Here is a 21,157-nt window from a genome sequence, read left to right on the forward strand (position 1 = left end):
CTGCAGTCCCCTGAGGGCGTGGCTGAGCCAGAGGGCCTCCAAGGACCCTTGTGAGTGGCTCACTCACATCGCTGCAAGTTGATGCTGCCTGTTAATAAGCGGCCTCGGTCCCTCTGAGAGGCCTCTCCATGGGGCTCTTTGAGTGTCCTCACAGCATCCTCTAGGGTGAGCATCACAAGACAGCAGAGCAGAGCGCTCCACTGCCTTTTATGACCTCTTCTCAGAGGTCACACAGCATCACTTCCACCATATTCCATTGGTCATGTGGGCCGACCTTGATGCAATGTGGGAGGGGACTACACAAGGCGACAAGTATCAGGACCAGGAGGGATCACGGGATCGTCTTGGAAGCTGAGGGAGGACCCCCATGGGACGACTGCTTGGATTTTTGATGTGTGTTGGGGGGAAGGACTGGAGTCTAAGCAGGTGGTGCTGGAACTTCTAAGGTAGGTGCAAAAACAGTGAGTGCTGGAGCTAAATGTCTGCTACTGCTGACTACCGGGAAGTCCCCTCCCTTCTTTCGCTTTCCTGTCACCCTCAGCTGGCCCCTGTTAGCAGGCTGACCTTAACAGGAAGCCAGCTGGCAAGGATGTCTGGGAAATATAGTTTTCAGCGGTCCAGCAACAGCATCACAGAACAAAAGATGGGGTGGGCTTGAGCTGAGATGCAATAAGCGACCAGCACAGTCCACCCCTTTGGCTGCTTGTCACCCATACACGCCTTTCTACCATATTCGATTTCCATACAACTTGAACAGTTTCATGCTTCCACCTAACAAGGGACAAGTGTCCTTGTACACGGATGTGTCATCTCTCCCTAAAAGGGAGGGACAGCGAAGTTCTAGAGGAGTCGTATCCATTACTCCATTCATTGCAGGCAGGACCCCACTTGAAGATTCTGTACCTTAGAGACTTAAATCGTCCTCAATACTTTTACATAAAGTAAGGGAAGTAGAAGGAAGGAAGACTAGTTGATAGACACGTAAGCAAAGAAGAAAATATGCAGAATTCTTATAGTCTTTGTTTTTACAACTGGTTATGATGTCATTACTGATTTTCTAAAACTTATAATGAGATATGCCACCTACTAAAAGGATAAAATTCAGTAGTTTCTAATGTATTCACAGAGTTGTGCAACCATCGCCGCAATTTTAGAACATCTCATCACCCTGAAAGGAATCCCTGTGCCCATTAGCAGTCACTCCCCGTTTCACCCCAGCCCAGCCCTAGGCAGCCACGCATCTACTTCGTAGATGTAGGTATGTTTGGGCTATACACTATGTAGTCTTCTGAGACTGGCGTCTTTCAGTTAGTATGTTTCCGAGGTTCGTCCATGCCATAGCATGCATCGGCGCTTCATTCCTTTTTGTGTAGAATAATATTCCACTGTATGGATATACCACTACTTATCCATTCATCAGTTGAGATGTGATCAGTTTCCACTTTTTGGCTACTATCAATAATGCTACTGTGAAGAGTGGGGTACAAGGTGGTGTGTAAATGTATGTTTTCATTTCACTTGGTTACATACCTGTGAGCAGTAACTCTATGCTTAGCATTTTGAGGAACTTCCAAATTGTTTTCTGCATTGGCTGCACCATTTTACATTCCTACCAGCAATGTATGGGGCTTTCAGTTCACGTCCTCACTAACACTTACTATGGTCTGTCATTTTTGTTATAGCCATCCTTGTGGGTGTGAAGTGGTATCTCACTGTGGTTCTGATTTGTGTTTCCCTAGTGACTAATGATGCTGAGCACGTTCTCATGTGCTTATTGGCCATTTGGGTATCTTCTTTGGAGAAATGTCCATTCAAGTCTTTTGCCCATTTTTAAATTGGGCTATTTACATTTTTGCTATTGAGTTGTAGGAGTTCTTTAAATATTCTGGATACAAGACCCTTATCATATATATGATTTGCGAATATTTTCTCCCATTCTGTGGGTTGTCTTCTCACTTTCTTGATAGTGGCCTCTGAGGTACAAAGGCTTTGAATTTTGATGAAATGGACTGATGGCTTAAAAGACGCAAACAACCAAAAGTGACTCGAGAATAAATAGAAAATAGGACTAATCATTTATTTACTCAGTGAATTGAATTTGTAGTTTAAAACCCTCAGAAAAAGAAAACTTCAGGCCCAGACGGTGTCACTGGCGAATTTAAAGAAGGAAAAACAGGGCCGGCCCGGTGGCACAGCGGTTAAGTTCACACGTTCCACTTCTCGGTGGCCCGGGATTCACCGGTTCAGATCCCGGGTGCGGACATGGCACCACTCGGCACGCCATGCTGTGGTAGGTGTCCCATGTATAAAGTAGAGGAAGATGGGCACGGATGTTAGCTCAGGGCCAGTCTTCCTCAACAAAAAGGGGAGGACTGGCAGATGTTAGCTCAGGGCTAATCTTCCTTGGAAAAAAAATTTTAAATAAATAAAGGAGGAAAAACATCAATTCTACACAACCTTTTCCAGAAAATAGTAAAGAACACTTCTTAACTCACTTTATGAGGTCAGTATTACCCTCTTACCAAAATGGAATACAATACAAGAAAAGAAAAGTTACCAATATCATTTAAGAATATAAAAGCAAAAATCTTTATTAGCAAATAGAATCTGGCAATATCTAAAAAGGATAATGTACTGTGGCCAAGTAGGGTTTATCCCAGGAATGTAATAGTGTTTGAATATTTTAAAAATCAATTCATGGAAAACCACAGTAAGATACCACTTTACATTCACAAGGATGGCCATAATTTTAAAAAAGAAAGAGTTAGCAAGGATGTGGAGAAATTGGAGCCCTCATTCTCTGCTAATGGGAATGTAAAATGGTGCAGCCACCATACAAAATAGTTTTGTAGTTCCTCAAAATGTTAAACATTGAGTTACCATATTATCCAGCAATTCCACTGTGAGATATATAAACAGAAGAAATGCAAACATATGTACACACAGAAACTTATACAGGAATGCTCACAGAAGCATTATTCATAATAGCCAAAAAGTTGTAAACAACCCAAATAGCCATCAACTGCTGAATGAAGAAACAAAATCTGCTGTGTATCCATACAATGGAATATTATTCAGCCATAAAAAGGAATGGAGTTCTGACACATGCCACAAGATGGATGAACCTGGAAAACACTGTGCTGAGAGAAAGAAGCCAGACATAAAAGGTCATATGCTGATGGTTCTGTGTACATGAAATGTCCAGAACAGGCAAATCTACAGAGACAGAAAGAGGATTAGTAGGGGGAAGGGAGGCTGGGGAGTGACTGCTAATGGGTATGAAGTTTATTTGGGGGGCAGAGAAAATGTTCTAGAATTAGTACTGATGGTTGCACAATTCTGCAAACATACTAAAACCCACTGAATTATACACTGTAAAATGGTGAATTTTAAGGTATAGGAACTATCTCAATTCTTAGAGTCAGTCACTATAATCCATCATATTACCAGGTCATAGCAAATGATGCTGAAAGCATCTGACAAAAATTCAACATCCATTCCCGGTTTTAAAAAAACTCAGAAAACTAAAACTAGAAAGTGACTTTGTTAAACTGATTAAAGGCAGCTACAAAAAACCCACAACATAATAGTGAAATATGTGTGCTTTCTTCCTGAGATGGGGACAAAAACAAGGAGGCCCCGCCTCACCACTCCTGTTGGGCACTGTCCTGGAAGTCCTGGTCATTGCAGGAGACGAGGAAACAGGAAGCAAACTGTGTACAGTTGGGAAGGAAGAAGTAAAACTGTTCCTATTTTGGAAGACGTGATTATCTGTGTAGACAATCCTAATGATCTACAAAAAAAAAAAAACAACTAATAACTAAGTTTAGCAAAGTCAGAAGATACAAAATCAGCCCAAAAAATCAGTTGCGTTTCTACATACCACCAATGAACAACTGGAAGCCAAAATATTTTTCAAGTACCGTTTACGATAGTTCCCCCCAAAAAATAAATCCAACAAAATATGTGTAAGATCTGGATGCTGAAAACTCTCAAATGCTGAGGGAAGAAATCAAAGAAGACCTAAATACGTGGACAGACGTCATGTTCATGACCGGAGTGACTCGGCGCAGTTGTTCATTCTTCACAAAATGAGCTATTGACTTCACACAATTCCAATAAAATCCAAAAAGGTTTTTTTTTGGAAATAGATGTGCTGATTCTAAAATTTATATGGAAAGACAAAGGGACTAGAAAAGCTAAAATAATTTTGAAAAAAGAAAAAGTTGGAAGACACTACTCAATTTCAAGATCTACTATGGAACTGCAGTGATCCTGGTGAAGAGAGAGACACATACGCCAATGGAATAGAAGGGAGCCCAGAAATAGACCCACATTTATATGGCCAATTGCTTTTTGAGAAAGATGCAAAGCAATAAAGAAAGGATAGTCTTGGGGCAGGCCCCATGGCCGAGTACCTAAGTTTATGCGCTCTGCTTCAGCGGCCCAGGGTTTCGCCGATTCGGATCCTGGGCGGGGACATGGCACTGCTCATCAAGCCATGCTGAGGCAGCATCCCACATGCCACAACCAGAAGGACCCACAACTGAAAATATACAACTATGTACCAGAGGGCTTTGGGAAGAAAAAAGAAAAAATAAAATCTTTAAAAAAAAAAAGATAGTCTTTATAACAAATAGTGATAGAACAATTGGCCTTCCATGTATGCTAATAAATAAATGAAATCCGAACCTAAACCTCAAACTTCATAGAAAAATTAACGCAAAATGAATCATAGATCTAAATGTAAAAGTATAAAACGTTTATAAGAAAAGAGGACCAGCCCCGTGGCTGAGTGGTTAAGTTCGGGCGCTCTGCTTCGGCGGCCCAGGGTTTCACCAGTTTGAATCCTGGGCACAGACATGGCACCACTCGTCAAGCCATGCTGAGGCGGTGTCCCACATGCCACAACTAGAAGGACCCACAACTAAAAATACACAATTATGTACTGGGGGGCTTTGGGAGAAACAGGAAAAAAAAATCTTTTAAAAAAAAAAGACATCACCAAATCAATTTCACAATCCCACCTTTAAAGATTTATTTCTCTTGCCAGCTGGCTTCCTACAAACTTCTGACACTGGGAAGCACTAAAGGGACCTTGGACCATGGACAAAGGGGAGAGAGGACTTGCTTCCAGTTTTCCAGGGTTCGTCTGTATTTCTCAAGCAGCAGCAAACATTTGGCTTCTGCCGCCAACTACTTGCAGCACACATAGCCTGGCTGGCCATGGCGCCCCTCTGCAGATGCCGAGCACCAGTCGCAGGCCACCACCTCCTCAATAGTCTGGGCGTCACCCAAGGGCACCCTGTCCTCAGATTTCCCCAGGGTTCTGGAAACCAGCTGCATGGAGATACAACTTAAAGCTACTAGGTCCTGGTAAATTATAAATTTTGTTTTCCATTTCCTGACTGGTTCCTGATTGATATAATGCTTGGTACCAGAAATGGGGTTGAAATACTTTCTGGATAAATTAATGAATAAAATAATTCATAATTGAATTTACAAGATCTAAGACTCCAAGCTGCCATCTTACTCTGCAGATGGGCAGCTAAATTAATCATTCAATAATTAAATCATTCCACATTTACTCTCTGTGTTAACCTTTTGACCACTCCATCAAACCAGTCCATCCACCCCTTACTGTTTCCACTCCTTAGCCCTATAAATTTGAATGAGACTCAGACTCTACAACCCTCTGTTTGAATAAGAAATCCAATTGATTTAGAGTTTCATTTTTGCAGGTAGGGAAAGGAAAAAAGTGCCATGATCCTTTCCTGGTTTAATGAAAAGAATCTTAATTACTTATATCTTTCAGAAAACATACATAAAATGAAACATTATTACAAGGGCAAAAAATTATTACATGCGATAACAAGAAAGCAGATTTTTAGGGATATTGATTACAATTCAGGGAGTATAGTAAAAAACCCTGAAGTCTGTTTGTCTTGAAAGACTCATTTGAACAAACCCCACTTCTAGAAGAGGAGTCTGCACGTGCACACTCACATCAGACAGGAGCGAAGAACTGATGCTTTCCCACTTTGTCAGAAGTAGCTTTATGATACTCAACGATGCCTGCATGTCTGTGGCTGTGGGACAAGGGCATATATTATATACTTCTCTTTCTAAGATTTTCTTTATTAGCATTTTCCAGCCTACTCCAGAATTCCATTAGTTAGCACTGAAAAAGAGGAAGAAACCTAATGAGCCTAAAACATAAAATATGGAAAATGAACGGCCAAGACAATTTTTAGATAAAATTTACACACAGTGAAATGCGTCAATCTTAAGCACACAGTTAGAAGAACTGTAATAAATGTATACACCCATGTAACCACCACGCCAATCTAGATACAGAACATTCCCATATCCCTGGAAAGTTTCCTTGAAGCCCTGCCCATCCATCTCCACCACTACCGCCCCCAGGCAATGATTGTGGTGATTTCTATCACCCTACGACACGTTTCCCGCTCTTAAACTTCAAATAAACAGAATCATACAGCATATACTCTTTTTATGCCTGGTTTCTTTTGATCAACCTAATTCTTTCCAGATGTGTCCATATTGTTGAGTATTCTTGTATTTTGTTCTTTTTATTGCTCATTTGTATCCCATTGTATGACTATACTACAATTTGTTTATACATTCTTCCGTTAATGGACATTTTGGCCGTTCCTAGTTTTGGGCTATTACACATTCATATACAAATCATTGTAAGGACATATGTTTTCATTTATATTGAATAAATACCCAGGAGTGGAATTTCTGGGTCTTATGGTAAGTGTGTGTGTAACTTTGTAGAAAACTGACAAAGCGGCTATACCACTGTTCATTTCCACCAGCAATGTCTGAGAGTTCTAGTTTCTCTGCGTCCTCAACAGCAGTAGGCATCATCAATCTTGTTTAGCCATTGGTATCTCATTGTGAATCAGTATGCATTTCTCTAGTGACCAATTATGTTAGGCGTCTTCTCATTTGTTTACCATTCATATATTTTCTTTGATAAAGTATCTGTCCAAAACTTTTACCATTTCTTATTGGCTTTGTTCTTCCTATTATTGAGTTGTAAGAGTCCTTTATATATTCTGGGTTCAAGCCTTTTATCAGATGTGTTTTACAAATATTTTTTCCCAGTTTGTGACATGGTTTTCATTTTATGAGCTGTATCTTTTGAAAACCAGAAGCCCTTAATTTTGTTGTAGTCCAGTTTAGCAGTTTTTTCCTTTTACAGTTTGTGCTTTTTGTGTGATAAGAAATATTTGCTTATCCTAAGGTCAAAAAGGTTTTTTCTGTATTTTCTTCTAGAACTTTTATAGTTTTAGCTCTTACATTGAGGCCAGTGATCCCCTTTGACCTAATTTCTTATTAGGGTATGAGTTTAGTAATGAGGTTCATTTTTGGCATTTGTATAGCAAATTGTTCTAGCACTATTTGTTGCAAACACTATCCTTTCCCTGCTTCTTCTATTTTGCAGCTCTGTTATTAGGTGCCTACATATTTAGGATTGCTATGTCTTCTTGATGCATTGACCCTTTTATCATCATGAAATGTCCTTCTTTTCTCCGATATTAATGTAGCCATTCCACCTTCCTTATGGTTAGTGGTTGCCTGGCATATCTTTTTTTTTTTTAAAGATCGGCCCTGAGCTACCATCTGTTGCCAATCGTCCTCTTTTTTTTTCTTGTCCCCAAAGCCCCCCAGTACCTAGTTGTATATTCCAGCTATAGGTCCTTCTAGTTCTGCTAGGTGGGACGCCACCTCAGCATGGCCTGATGAGCAGTGCCAGGTCCATGCCCAGGACCGAACTGCAAAACCCTGGGCCGCCAAAGCAGAGCTCACGAACCCAACCACTTGGCCACGGGGTTGCCCCTGCCTGGTATATCTTTATGCATCCTTTTTCCAACCTATCTGTGTCCTTATATTTAAACTGCATCTCTTGAAAAGAGCATGTGATTTGGTCTTGTTTTGTTATTCAATCTTATAAATTTTACCTTTAATAATGTTTTGTTCATTTACATTTAATATAATTTTAATGTGGTAATTACTGCTTTCATTTTCTAATTATCCATCTTTGTTCCTGTGTTCTTTCTTTTCTGCCTTCTTTTGGATTGAGTTCTTTGTTCTTTAGAATTCCATTTCATCTCCACCTTTAGCTTTTTAGTTATCCCTCTTTGTATGTTTTATTGATTCCTCTAGAAATTACAAAACTAACCCTTAACTTAGTTTGCCTTGACTTAGTGTTAACCACTTCACACGCGATACAAGCACCTCTCAACAATGTGACTCCGTTGCCATCCTCCATCCTCTGTGCTGTCATTGTGCTACGCTCTACTTCTGCATGTGCTACAAACCTACATTGTGAGCTTTGTGTTGTTTGGTTGGGGGTTTTTCCTTTAAACCACCACCAATTTTCTTAAATAAATTAAGAAAAAAATTAGTCTTTATTTTTACCTACGTAGTAACAGTTGTGGTGCTCTCTGTTTCTTCTTTAGATCTGAGTCTCTGTCTGGCCTCGTTTCCCCTCTGACAAACATCCTATTGCAATTTCATGGTGCATGTCTGCTAGAGACACATTCTCTCTACTTTTGTTTATCAAAAAAGTCTTTGTTTGACCTTCATTTTTGAAGGCTGTTTTCACTGGGTATGGAATTCTAGGACAACAGGTTGGATTTTCAGCCTTTTCATGTGACTTTCAATTATCTTCTGGCTTCCAGCGCTTCTGATTAGGTGTTAGCCATTATTGTTCCCTTGTGTATTGTGTCTTCTTTCTTTGTCTCCTTTTATGGTTTTCTCTTTATCTTTGGTTTTCAGCAGCTTGACTCTAGTTTGCTTAGGTGTGATTTTCTTTTTTATTATTTTTTCAGCCCTTTTTTTCAGCTCATGCTCAGCAAATTTTTTTTTTAAAGTATGCTTTTTTGGTGAGGAAGATTGGCCGTGAGCTAACATCTGTTGCCAATCTTCCTCTTTTTTTTATTTTTCCTTCTCCCCAAAGCCCCAGGGCATAGTTGTATATCCTAGTTGCAAGTCAGTCTAGCTCTTTTATGTGGGATGCCACCACAGCATGGCTTGATGAGTGGTGTGTAGGTCTGCATCCACAGTCTGAACCTGCAAGCCCCAGGCCCCCAAAGCAGAGCACACGAACTTAACCACTCAGCCTTGGGGCCAGCCCCCAGTGTGATTTTCTTTGTATTCATTCAGTTTAGGCTTCATGAAGTTTTTTGAATCTATGGGTCAATCCTTCTCATTGAAGTTGGCAGATTTGGTTTCACTTCCAGTATGGTCAAGTAAGCGTCTGACAAACCTGGCCCTCTCACAGATAACAAATGTAAGCTCTAGACAAATTTTGTAAATGGTATGCAGGCACTGGAGAATGAGCAAAGGCAGATTCGGAAGGAGAGTTGAAAACTGGAAGAAGGGACTGGCACAGTGTGAGTGTCCCACTTTTATAGCTTTTAGCCTGAGGTCAAGACAAAGTCAGTGTCGTACAGTAAATACTCTGTCCGATCTAAAATTAATACTTCTGGCTTGAAGAACCAGAGGACAGTATTTAGGACAAGCACAGCTGATGGAAAGTAAAAGGGAATCATGGAAAGAGGAGAGCCAGAGGAGTCCCAGATTCTAGTACAAGTTTGCCCAAGTCTCTGGCTGACCCTACGCCGTGCATGCAAGGGCAGACTCAAGGCAGCTAAAAGAACTGAACTGAAATTTGAGCTACTGCACAAAAGATGGAGTTTGCATTTGAGTCCACCAAGTTAATTGCCTGCTGGAAAAAAAAATCAACACAGAATGATATAAAAGGACCTATAATTGCTCTAACATAATATTCTTGAGGTCCAGGACAAACTCCAAAATCCTCAACATACAACAAACTGGAAAACGTGACCAATCTCATGAGAATTTCTTGACCAATCTCAAGAGAAAAGAAAATCATCCAAACCCAATCCTAAGATGACCCAAATGTTGACATTAACACTATAGTATTTTATCTTAAAGTATCTATTTTAACTATACCAATGAGGTAAAAGAAAATATTTTCACAATGAATTAAAAGATAAGTAATCTTAAAAGAGAAATGGAAACTTACAAAGAAGCAAATGGAAATTCTAGAACTTAAAAATAAAATATCTGCAATAAAAACTTCACCAGATGGGCTTAATAGCAGAATGGAGATGACAGGAGAAAATCAGTGCACTTGAAGATACATCAGTAGAAATTATCCAATTTGAAAATCACAAAGATAACACATTTTTAAAAAATGAGCAGAGCCTCAGAGACCTGTGGGACAACACCAAAAGAGCTTACACATATGTGAGACTCTTCAATATGGTCCCATGTCTCTGACATTGTCAGTGCTTTTTTTAAAAAATAATTTCCATTGATCTTCTTCAGGCTCAGTGCTTCTGTCCTTCTGTCCAATGATTCTGTTCAATGCTCTGTCCAATTTGTTTTTAAACTCATCCAACAAATTTTTATCTCAAGCATTATAATTTTAGTTCTTGAATTTTCAATTTTTAAAAAGAGATCATTTTTGTCCTCAAATTCTCCATTTCCATCCATTTTACTCATCTTTTCCTATAAATTTAAAAATGCATTTATAATTGTGTTTAATTCCTTATTTGTTATATCATCTGTGAGTCTACTTCTAGTGACTATTTTTTGTTTTGTTTTCTCGAGTATAAGTCATATTTCCCTGCTTTGTATGTATTTCTCATAATTTTTTATTTGTTCTGGACATTATGTATAAAAGAAAAGCAGAGACTAATGTATAATATTTTTGTTGTGTTCGTTTGTTCCCAGAGGATGCAATCCCTTTCCTCTGTTGGGAGGTTAGAGTTAGGAGTTGGTCATCGTAATTCTCCCAAATGATCTGAGGATGGTCTGCAGCTTTAGTTGCATTGAGTTGACCTCTCGTTTCAAATAGGATTAAGGAGAGCCCTCTGCCCTCAGCCCAAACCCCAACTTTCGGTGCCGTCACAGAGGGGCTGATCTCTTTGATCCCGTCAGGATTTGAACTCAGAAGGGGTGGAAGTGCAGCCTTAGTTAGTTTTGATTCACTTTTATTCACTGGAGTATTAACTCCAGTAGTTTCCTAGAACCTAAGCACCATGAGACTGTGCCAACTTTCTGCTTTGTAGCCTCAATTTCCTGCCACATACTCAGAAAAATTCCAAAGGAAGTGGAGGCGCTAGGATTTTTAGGTTACTCGACCTATTTACTTGTTTTTAAGAAATAAATAATCTTAGAACATAACACTTTTTTAAGAACAAATTTGCCTTACACATATTCTACAAACCAAAATTTTTTCAAATATAAATATTTACCCATATTCTTCTCAGTTGAAATTTTGTTTTGGTTGTAAAACCAATCTCCTGTTCCCAAAAAAATTCAAATACTTAATGTATTTGAGCTGCTTTTACAAATGGACTAATAAGTCTTAAGCTAAACAATATTTTACATGTATTTTTTTACTATGATATAACTCACATACCATAAAATTCATCCTTTTACAATCAAGCGGTTTTTAGTATATTTACAAGGTCATACAACCACCAGCACTCTCTACTATAGAACATTTTCATCAGCCCTAAAAAACACCCCATACACACTAATAGACACTCCCTCTTGCCCCTCTCCACAGCCTCTGAGAAGCACCAATCCACTTTCTGTCTCTATAGGTTTGCCTATTCTGGACATTCCATATAAATGGAATCACACAATATGTGGCCCTTTGTGTCTGGCTTCCCTTTAGCATGATATTTTCAAGGTTCATCCATGTTGTAGCGTGTATCAGTACTTCATTCCTTTTTATGGCTGCGTAATGTTCCCTCGTATGTATATACTGCATTTTTTAATCCACTCATGAATTGATAGACATTTAGATTGATTCCATCTTTTGATTATTATGAATAATACTGCTATGAGCATTTGTTATCAGTTTTTGTATGTACATGCAATTTCATACTCTTTGGTATGTATCTAAGAGTGGAATTGCTGGGTCATATGGTCACTCTAACTTTTCGAGGAACTGCTCAACTCTTTTCTGAAGTAGCTGAGCCATTTTACATTCCCACCAGCCACGTTTGAGGGATTTAATTTCTTCATATATTCACCAACACTTATGTCTTTTTTATTGTAGACATCCTAGTAAGTGTGACATGGCATCTTATTATGGCTTTAATTTGCATTTCCTTAATGGCTAATGATGTTGAGCACCTTTTCATGTGTTTATTGGTCACTTGCATATCTTCTCTGGAGAAAAATATATTCAGATCTTTTGCCCATTTTTTAATTGGGCTATTTGTCTTTTGATCATTGAAGTGTAAGTTGTTTATATAGTCTGTTTACTAAATCCTCATCAGATATATGATCTGTACATATTTTCTCCCATTCTGTGGGTTGTCTTTTTGCTTTCTTGATGGTGTCCTTTGAGGCACGGTTTTTAATTTTGATGAAGTTCAATTTGTCTTTTTTTTCTGCCTATGCTTCAGGTGTCATCTAAGAAGCCATTGCCTCATTTAAGGTCAAAAAGATTTACACCTATGCATTCTTCTGAGTTTCACGGTTTCAGATCTTACGTTTAGGTCTGTGACTCAGCGTGAGTTAATTTTTGCATCTAATGTGAGGCAGGGGTGCAGCTTCATTCTGTGGCATGTGGATGGTCAGAGGTCCTAGCACCATGTGGTAAAGAGATGGTTCTTTCCCCAAGGAATGATTTTGGCACCCTTGTCGAAAATCAGGTGGCCATAAATGTATGAGTTTATTTCTGAACTTTCCATTCTATTCTATTGATTAATATGTTTGTCTTTATGCCGTCCATCATCACTGTAGCTTTGTAGTAAACTTTGAAATCGGGAAGTGTGAGCTCTCCAACTTTGTTCGTTTTCCAAAATTGTTTTGGCTATTCAAGATCTCTTGAATTTGCATGTGAATTTTAAGAACAGCTTGTCCATTTCTGAAAAAAAGAGCCAACTGGGGTGTTTGATAGGGAGTGCTTTGAATCTGCAGGTCAACTGAAGAGGATTGGACCACTAGCATCTTAATGATGTCACCTCTTCCAATCCGCAGATATGTCTTTCTATTGATTTAGGTCTCAAATTTCTTTCAATGACATTTTGTAGTTTTCAGTGTATAAATCTTGCACTTCTTTTTTTAAATGTATTCCTAAGGATTTTGTTCTTTTAATAAAATTGTTAATTTCCTTTTGGATCATTCTTCGCTAGCAAATACAAATACAGTTGATTTTTGTACGTTAATCTTGTATCCTTGCTCAACTCTTGTATTAGCTCTGCTAATTTTCTGTGGATTTCTTCGGATTTTCTACATACAAGATCCTGTCATCTGCAAGTACAGATGGTTTTAATTTTCCGTTCCAGTCTGGATGCCTTTATATGCTTTTCTTCCCTAATTGCTCTGCCTAGACCCTCCAGTACAAGGTTGAACCAAAGCGGCGAGAGCAAACCTGTCTTGCTCCTGGTCTTACAAAGCTTTCAGTCTTTCACCATTATGGACGATGTCAAGCGGTGGGTTATTCGTAGACGCCCTTTATCACGTTGAAGAAGTTTCCTTCTGTTCCTAGTTTGTTGAGTGGTTTTATCATGAAAGGCTTTTAAATTTTGTCAGGTGCTTTTTTCTCATCTATTGAGATTATCACGGGGTTTTCGTTGACAATCATTTAAATAGAAAAAAACACTAATTTTCAAATAGTTTAGTACACTATTTCTGCAGTTTACATGCATATGTTAACTTTCTCTTTTATAGGAAGCCTGACAAGTTGGTCACTTACCTTAAGCATTATAAAATAAAGGCAAAGGCAAATTGCTTTTTACCAAAATACTGTGTATGCAACAATTGTCACTATCAGAAATACTATTTAGCAGTTGTCAACTACAAGCCCTGAAACATGGGACAAAAGTCATTTACTGTATCGTTTTTCCGATGGCACCTGACCTTCGGTATTCAGAGACAAGGATTTTCCATAAATAAGACCGCTGCCGTGCCTTTAGTGGTTACCTTGGGTCGATTCTTCTTCCCGGCTGTGGCACCATCTGACTAAAAGCGTTAAGTACCTGGGATTTTTGCTGTAGTTGATTTATAAGTCAAATGATGAACATTTCCTTTTAAAAAGAATGGTTTGTGGTCACAATTGCTTCAAAACGTAATTTTATGCTTTAGCAATTATAGAAGTGTGATTTTTGACATAGGGCAATTTTATAAGTTAGGCAAATATAAAATGTTAGAAGACGTGGACAACTGTTCCTCTGTTTAAGTTTGGAGTGCAGCAAAATGAAAGGCACAGTTTGCAGTGAGCTGATCAGCCTGTCAGACAGCATCCTAACTCACACAGACTCTCGCAAATCTGAAGAAGGTAACTCCTTTTCCAAATTACAAAATTTTGGCAAATCAATACAGCACTTTGTAATACAATAAAATTATGTTGTATTTGTTGGAATCACGTATCACTTTAATGGTAATTTCCACTGCAAAAATACTACTTATGTACGAGATCAAATTACTAAGTCTTTTCATCAGAGCCCTCAGCAGAGACAGTTGTTTTATACAAATTAATGAGGCTTTTAGAGTTGTCTCATTTCCTTTTTTAGGGTGCGTTCCTTCTTTTTTTTTTAAGGTTGGCACCTGAGCTAACATCTGTTGCCAATTTTTTTTTTCTTTCTGCTTTTTCTCCCCAAATCCCCCCAGTACATAGTTGTATATTTTAGCTGTGTGTCCTTCTAGTTGTGGCACGTGGGATGCCGCCTCAGCATGGCCTGATGAACAGTGCCATGTCCGTGCTCAGGATCCGAACTGGTGAAACCCTGGGCCGCCATAGCAGAGAGCTCGAACTTCACCACTCGGCCACAGGGCTGGCCCCCGCGTGCGTTCCTTCTTGAGAGCTGCTGAGTTAACAGCAGGGCAAGTGTGTGTATAGAAAATGTGCTCTGTTGTCTTCTGAGGTCGGCCACAAACCGCTCATGAAAAACTTTAAAATTCTCTTTAAGAAGCTCAAACATGCCAATAACAAATTAAAGTAATTTTTCAAATCCGGTTGTCTTCCATAAATAGGGAATGACTCAATGATAGATGATGGCATAAATAGTTCTTTTTTTTTTTAATTGTGAACCAACATGACCTATTCTAATTCAAATGCCATCCTTTTTTCTCATTTTGCTGTACTGGCCAGGAGTGTCTATACAACGTTGAACGGAAGTGGTGAGAGTAGACAAGCTTTTCTTGTTCCTAATTTTAAAGGGGTGCTTTCAATATTTCTCTTTTGAAAATGACGTTTATTATAGGTTTTTGGAAAATACTCTGTATCAGGTTAAAAAAATTCCCTCCTACTCATTATTTGCTAAGAGTTCGTAGCATGAACAGGTTTTGAAAAGTATGGAAGATTTCCTGTTCATCTATTGAGGTTTTAATTAATTTTTTATTGTTAAAAACCTTGCATTCTTGGAACAAACCCAGTTTTGCTGTACTGTATTTATGTTTGTATATACCGTTGGATTCTATCGGCTGAGATTTTTTCTGACGCTTACCCCCGTAATCCAGAGGAAGATGGTCCTGTAGCTTTCCTTCCTCCTGTTGTCTTTGCTTTGTTTTGAGCGAACACCAACCTCATGGAACTTGTGGACACTGTTCCTCTTGTTTTTTTCTTTTTCTGCTCTCTGGAAGAGTGTATATTACACTTTTCTGCAATTCCTTGAATGTTGGGCAGAAGTCATCTGTAAAGCTGTTGTGAATGTTATTATTTTAGGCAGATTTCAAATAGCATTTAGTTTCTTTGGTGGTTTTCCACGTTGTCTTGAGTCAGTTTTGATCCTTGGCATTTTTCTAGGAAACTCACTATTTCGCCTGGGGTCTAAAATATTGTTAGAAAATGATGGATAGTTTAAATCTCTCTGTCCTCTTTGTCATTTCTGTAACGTGTTCATTTGTACCTCTTTTTTTCCTTGATAATTTTGCCACGTTTCTTTTTTTTTTTAATAAAGATTGGCAACTGAGCTAACAACTGTTGCCAATCTTTTTTTTTCTTTTTTTGCTTTTTCTCCCCAAATCCCCCCAGTACCTAGTTGTATATTTTAGTTGTGGGTCCTTCTAGTTGTGGCATGTGGGATGCCGCCTCTGCATGGCCTGACGAGCGGTGCCATGTCCGCGCCCAGGATCCGAACCAGCGAAACCTGGGCCACCAAAGTGGAGCGTGAGAACTTAACCACTCGGCCCCGGGGCCGGCCCCTCACAAGCTTCTTTTTGTAGCTCTTTATTGTTTGTTTATGTGGGGTTCATTAGTTTCTGCTCTTATTCTGGTGACTACCTTCATTCACTTTTCTTTGCATTCACTCTGTTTTTGTTTCACTAAGTTTCTGAGATTATTAGTTCACTGTTTCTTATTTTAAATACATCTTATTTTCACATGTATTTGTGACTGTACATTTTAAAAACACTCTAATAGCCACATCCTACAATTCTTATCTTTAGTGTCTGTGTTAGTTTCCTGTAGCTGCTGTAACAAATTACCAGACTTTGGTGGCTTAAAACAGCTGCAATTTTTCTCTCACAGCTCTGGAAGTCTGAAATCAGAATCACTGGGCGGAATCGGGATGTCAGCGGGGCCGTGCTCCTTCAGACGCCCTAGGGGAGACATCGTTCCTTGCCTTTTCCAGCTCCTGGTGGTCACCAGCATTCTTTGGCTTGTGGCTGCATCACTCTGATCCCGTTGCCTCCCGGTCACCTTGCCTGCTCTTCTGTCTCTCTCTGCCTTCCTTTCATGAGGATACATGTGACTGCATTTAGGGTCCACCTGGGTAATCCAGGGCAATCTCCCCGTGTCAAGATCGTTAACTTGATCACATCTTCAGGGATCCTGTTTCCCTGTGAGATACCATTTAGGTTCCAAGGATTAGAACCTGACATCTTTGGGGGCCATTCTTCAGCCTTCCATGACGCCATTCCTCCTACTTTGAAGCAAGTTTTAAAAGGTCCAAATGTAGGAGGAGATCTTGGTTATCTGTCATTGATTTCTAATTTTATTACCTGTAGACAAAGAATGTGATATGTGTCATATTATCTTTTTTTTTTTAGTTAATAATAGGTTACAACCTTGTGAAATTTCAGTTGTACATTATTGTCTGTCAGTCGTGTTGTAGGTGCACCCCTTCACCCATTGTGCCCACCCCCCACCCCCCCTTTCCCCTGGTAGCCACTAATCTGTTCTCCTTGTCCACATGTTTAAATTCCTCATATGAGTGGAGTCATACAGAGATTGTCCTCCTCTATCTGGCTTATTTCACTTAGCATAATTCCCTCAAGGTCCATCCATGTTGCTGCAAATGGGATGATTTTGTCCTTTTTTATGGCTGAGTAGTATTCCATTGCGTATATATACCACATCTTCTTTATCCAATCATCAGTTGATGGGCACTTAGGTTGCTTCCACATCTTGGCTATTGTAAATAATGCTGCAATGAACATTGGGGTGCATAGGACTTTGGAATTGCTGACTTCAAGCTCTTTGGATAGATACCCAGTAGTGGGATAGCTGGGTCGTATGGTAGTTCTATTGTTAATTTTTTGAGGAATCGCCATACTGTTTTCCATTGTGGCTGCACCAGTTTGCATTCCCACCAGCAGTGTATGAGGGTTCCTTTTTCTCCACAACCTCTCCAACATTTGTTATTATTTGTTTTAGTTATTTTTGTCATTCTAATGGGTGTAAGGTGATATCTTAGTGTAGTTTTGATTTGCATTTCCCTGATGATCAGTGATGATGAACATCTTTTCATGTGTCTATTGGCCATCCATATATCTTCTTTGGAGAAATGTCTGTTTGTGTCTCCTGCCCATTTTTTGATCAGGTTGTTTGATTTTTTGTTGTTGAGTTGTGTGAGTTCTTTATCTATTATGGATATTAAGCCTTTGTCGGATGTATTACTTGCAAATATTTTTTCCCAGTTAATGGGTTGTTTTTTTGTTTCAATCCTGTTTTCCTTTGCCTTGAAGAAGCTCTTTAGTCTGATGAAGTCCCATTTGTTTATTCTTTCTATTGTTTCCCTTCTCTGAGAAGACATGGTGTCCAAAAAGATCCTTTTAATACTGATGTCAAAGAGTGTACTGCCTACATTTTCTTCCAGAAGCCTTATGGTTTCAGGTCTCACCTTTAGGTCTTTGATCCATTTTGAGTGTATTTTGGTGAAAGGTGACAAAGAATGGTCAATTTTCATTCTTTTACATGTGGCTTTCCAGTTTTCCCAGCACTATTTGTTGAAAAGACTTTCTTTTCTCCATTGTATGCCCTCAGCTCCTTTGTCAAAGATTAGCTGTCCACACATGTATGGTTTTATTTCTGGGCTTTTAGTTCTGTTCCATTGATCTGTGCACCTGTTTTTTGTACCAGTACCATGCTGTTTCGATTACTGTAGCTTTGTAGTATGTTTTGAAGTCAGGGATTGTGATGCCTCCAGCTGTGTTCCTTTTTCTCAGGATTTCTTTAGCAATTCGGGGTCTTTTGTTGCCCCATATGAATTTTAGGATTCTTTGTTCTATTTCTGTAAAGAATGTCATTGGGATTCTGATTGGGATGGCGTTGAATCTGTAGATTGCTTTAGGTAGAATGGACATTTTAACTATGTTTATTCTTCCAATCCATGTACATGGGATGTCTTTCCATCTGTTTATGTTGTCATCCATTTCTTTCAGAAAAGGCTTGCAATTTTCGTTGTATAGATCTTTCACTTTCTTAGTTAAATTCACCCCGAGGTATTTTATTCTTTTTGTTGCGATTGTGAATGGTATTGTGTTCTTGAGTTCTTTTTCTGTTAGTTCATTATTAGAGTATAGAAATGCTACTGATTTATGTAAATTGATTTTATACGCTGCAACTTTGCTGTAGTTGTTGATTACTTCTAAAAGTTTTCCAGTGGATTCTTTGGGGTTTTCTATATACAAGATCATGTCGTCTGCAAACAGTAAGAGTTTCACCTCTTCTCTCCCTATTTGGATTCCTTTTATTCCTTTTTCTTGCCTAATTGCTCTGGCCAAAACCTGCAGTACTATGTTGAATAAGAGTGGTGATAGAGGGCATCCTTGTCTTGTTCCTGTTTTCAGGGGGATGGCGCTCAGTTTTTGCCCATTGAGTATGATGTTGGCTGTGGGTTTGTCATATATGGCCTTTCTTATGTTAAGGTAGTTCTCTTCTATCCCCATTTTGTTCAGAGTTTTTATTGTAAATGGCTGTTGGATCTTGTCAAATGCTTTCTCTGCATCTATTGAGATGATCATGTGGTTTTTATTCCTCAGTTTGTTGATGTGGTGTACCACGTTGATTGATTTGCAGATGTTGAACCATCCCTGTGTCCCTGGTATGAATCCCACTTGATCATGATGTATAATCCTTTTGATGAATTGCTGAATTCGGGTTGCCAAAATTTTGTTGAGAATTTTTGCATCTATGTTCATCAGCGATATTGGCCTGTAGTTCTTCTTTTTCGTGCTGTCCTTGTCAGGCTTTGGTATCACGTGATGTTGGCCTCATAGAATGTGTTAGGAAGTGTTCCATCCTCCCTAATTTTTTGGAATAGCTTGAAAAGGATAGGTATTAAATCCTCTCTGAAAGTTTGGTAGAATTCCCCAGGAGAGCCATCTGGTCCTGGGGTTTTATTCTTTGGGATGCTTTTGATGGCTATTTCAATCTCTTTCCTTGTGATTGGTCTGTTCAAATTGTCTACTTCTTCTTCACTAAGCTTTGGGAGATTGTAGGAGTCCAAGAATTTATCCATTTCCTCTAGGTTATCCATTTTGCTGGCATATAGTTTTTCATAGTATTCTCTTATAATCCGTTGTATTTCTGTGGAGTCTGTTGTTATTTCTCCTCTTTCATTTCTGATTTTGTTTATTTGAGCTTTCTCTCTTTTTTTCTTTGTAAGTCTGGCTAGGGGTTTGTCAATTTTATTTATCTTCTCAAAGAGCCAGCTCTTTGTTTCATTGATCCTTTCTACTGCCTTTTTTGTTTCAGTCGCATTTATTTCTGCTCTGATTTTTACTATTTCTCCCCTTATGCTGACTTTGGGCTTTGTTTGTTCTTCTTTCTCTAATTCAGTTAGGTGTTGTTTAAGATTGCTGATTTGGGATTTTTCTTGTTTGTTAAGACATGCCTGTATTGCGATGAATTTTCCTCTTAATACAGCTTTTGCTGTATCCTGTATGAGTTGGTATGGCATGTTATCATTTTCATTTGCCTCCAGGTATTTTTTTATTTCTTCTTTAATTTCTTCAATGATCCATTGCTTGTTCAATAGCATATTGTTTAGTCTCCATATCCTTGTGCCTTTCTTAGCTTTTTTTCTTGTAATTAATTTCTAGCTTTATAGCATTATGATCAGAGAAGATGCTTGTTATTATTTCAATTCTTTTAAATTTGTAGAGGCTCGCCTTGTTTCCCAACATATGCTCTATCCTTGAGAATGTTCCATGCATGCTTGAGGAGAACATGTATTCTGCTGTTTTTGGATGGAGTGTTCTATATATGTCTATTAAGTCCAACTGTTTTAGCTTTTCGTTTAGCTCCACTGTTTCCTTGTTGATTTTCTGTCTGGATGATCTGTCCATTGATGTGAGTGGGGTGTTGATGTCCCCTACTGTTATTGTGTTATTTTTGATATCTTCTTTTAAGTTTGTTAATAGTTGCTTTATGAACTTTTGTGCTCCTGTGTTGGGTGCATAGACATTTATAAGCATTATTTCTTCTTGATGAAGTGTCCCTTTGATCATTATATATTGTCCCTCTGTGTCCCTCTTTACCTGCCTTATCTTGAAGTCTGTTTTGTCTGATATAAGTATTGCAACACCTGCTTTCTTTTGTTTGCTATTACCTTGGAGTATTATCTTCCACCCCTTCACTCTGAGCCTGTGTTTGTCCTTGGGGCTGAGGTGTGTTTCCTGGAGGCAACAAATTGTTGGATCTTTTTCTTTAATCCATTTTGCCACTCTGTGTCTCTTTATTGGAGAGTTCAATCCGTTTACATTGAGGGTGAATATTGATGCATGAGGGCTTAATGCTGTCATTCTGTTGCTCGTTTTCCGGTTTTCCTGTGTGTCCTTTGTTTCTCGTCCTGTGTGTTTTAGTCTACCCATTGACTTCTGCAATTTCTTATGCTGGGTTTCTTAG

This window comes from Equus przewalskii, chromosome 12, assembly GCF_037783145.1.
Source record: "Equus przewalskii isolate Varuska chromosome 12, EquPr2, whole genome shotgun sequence".
NCBI classification, from domain to species: domain Eukaryota; kingdom Metazoa; phylum Chordata; class Mammalia; order Perissodactyla; family Equidae; genus Equus; species Equus przewalskii.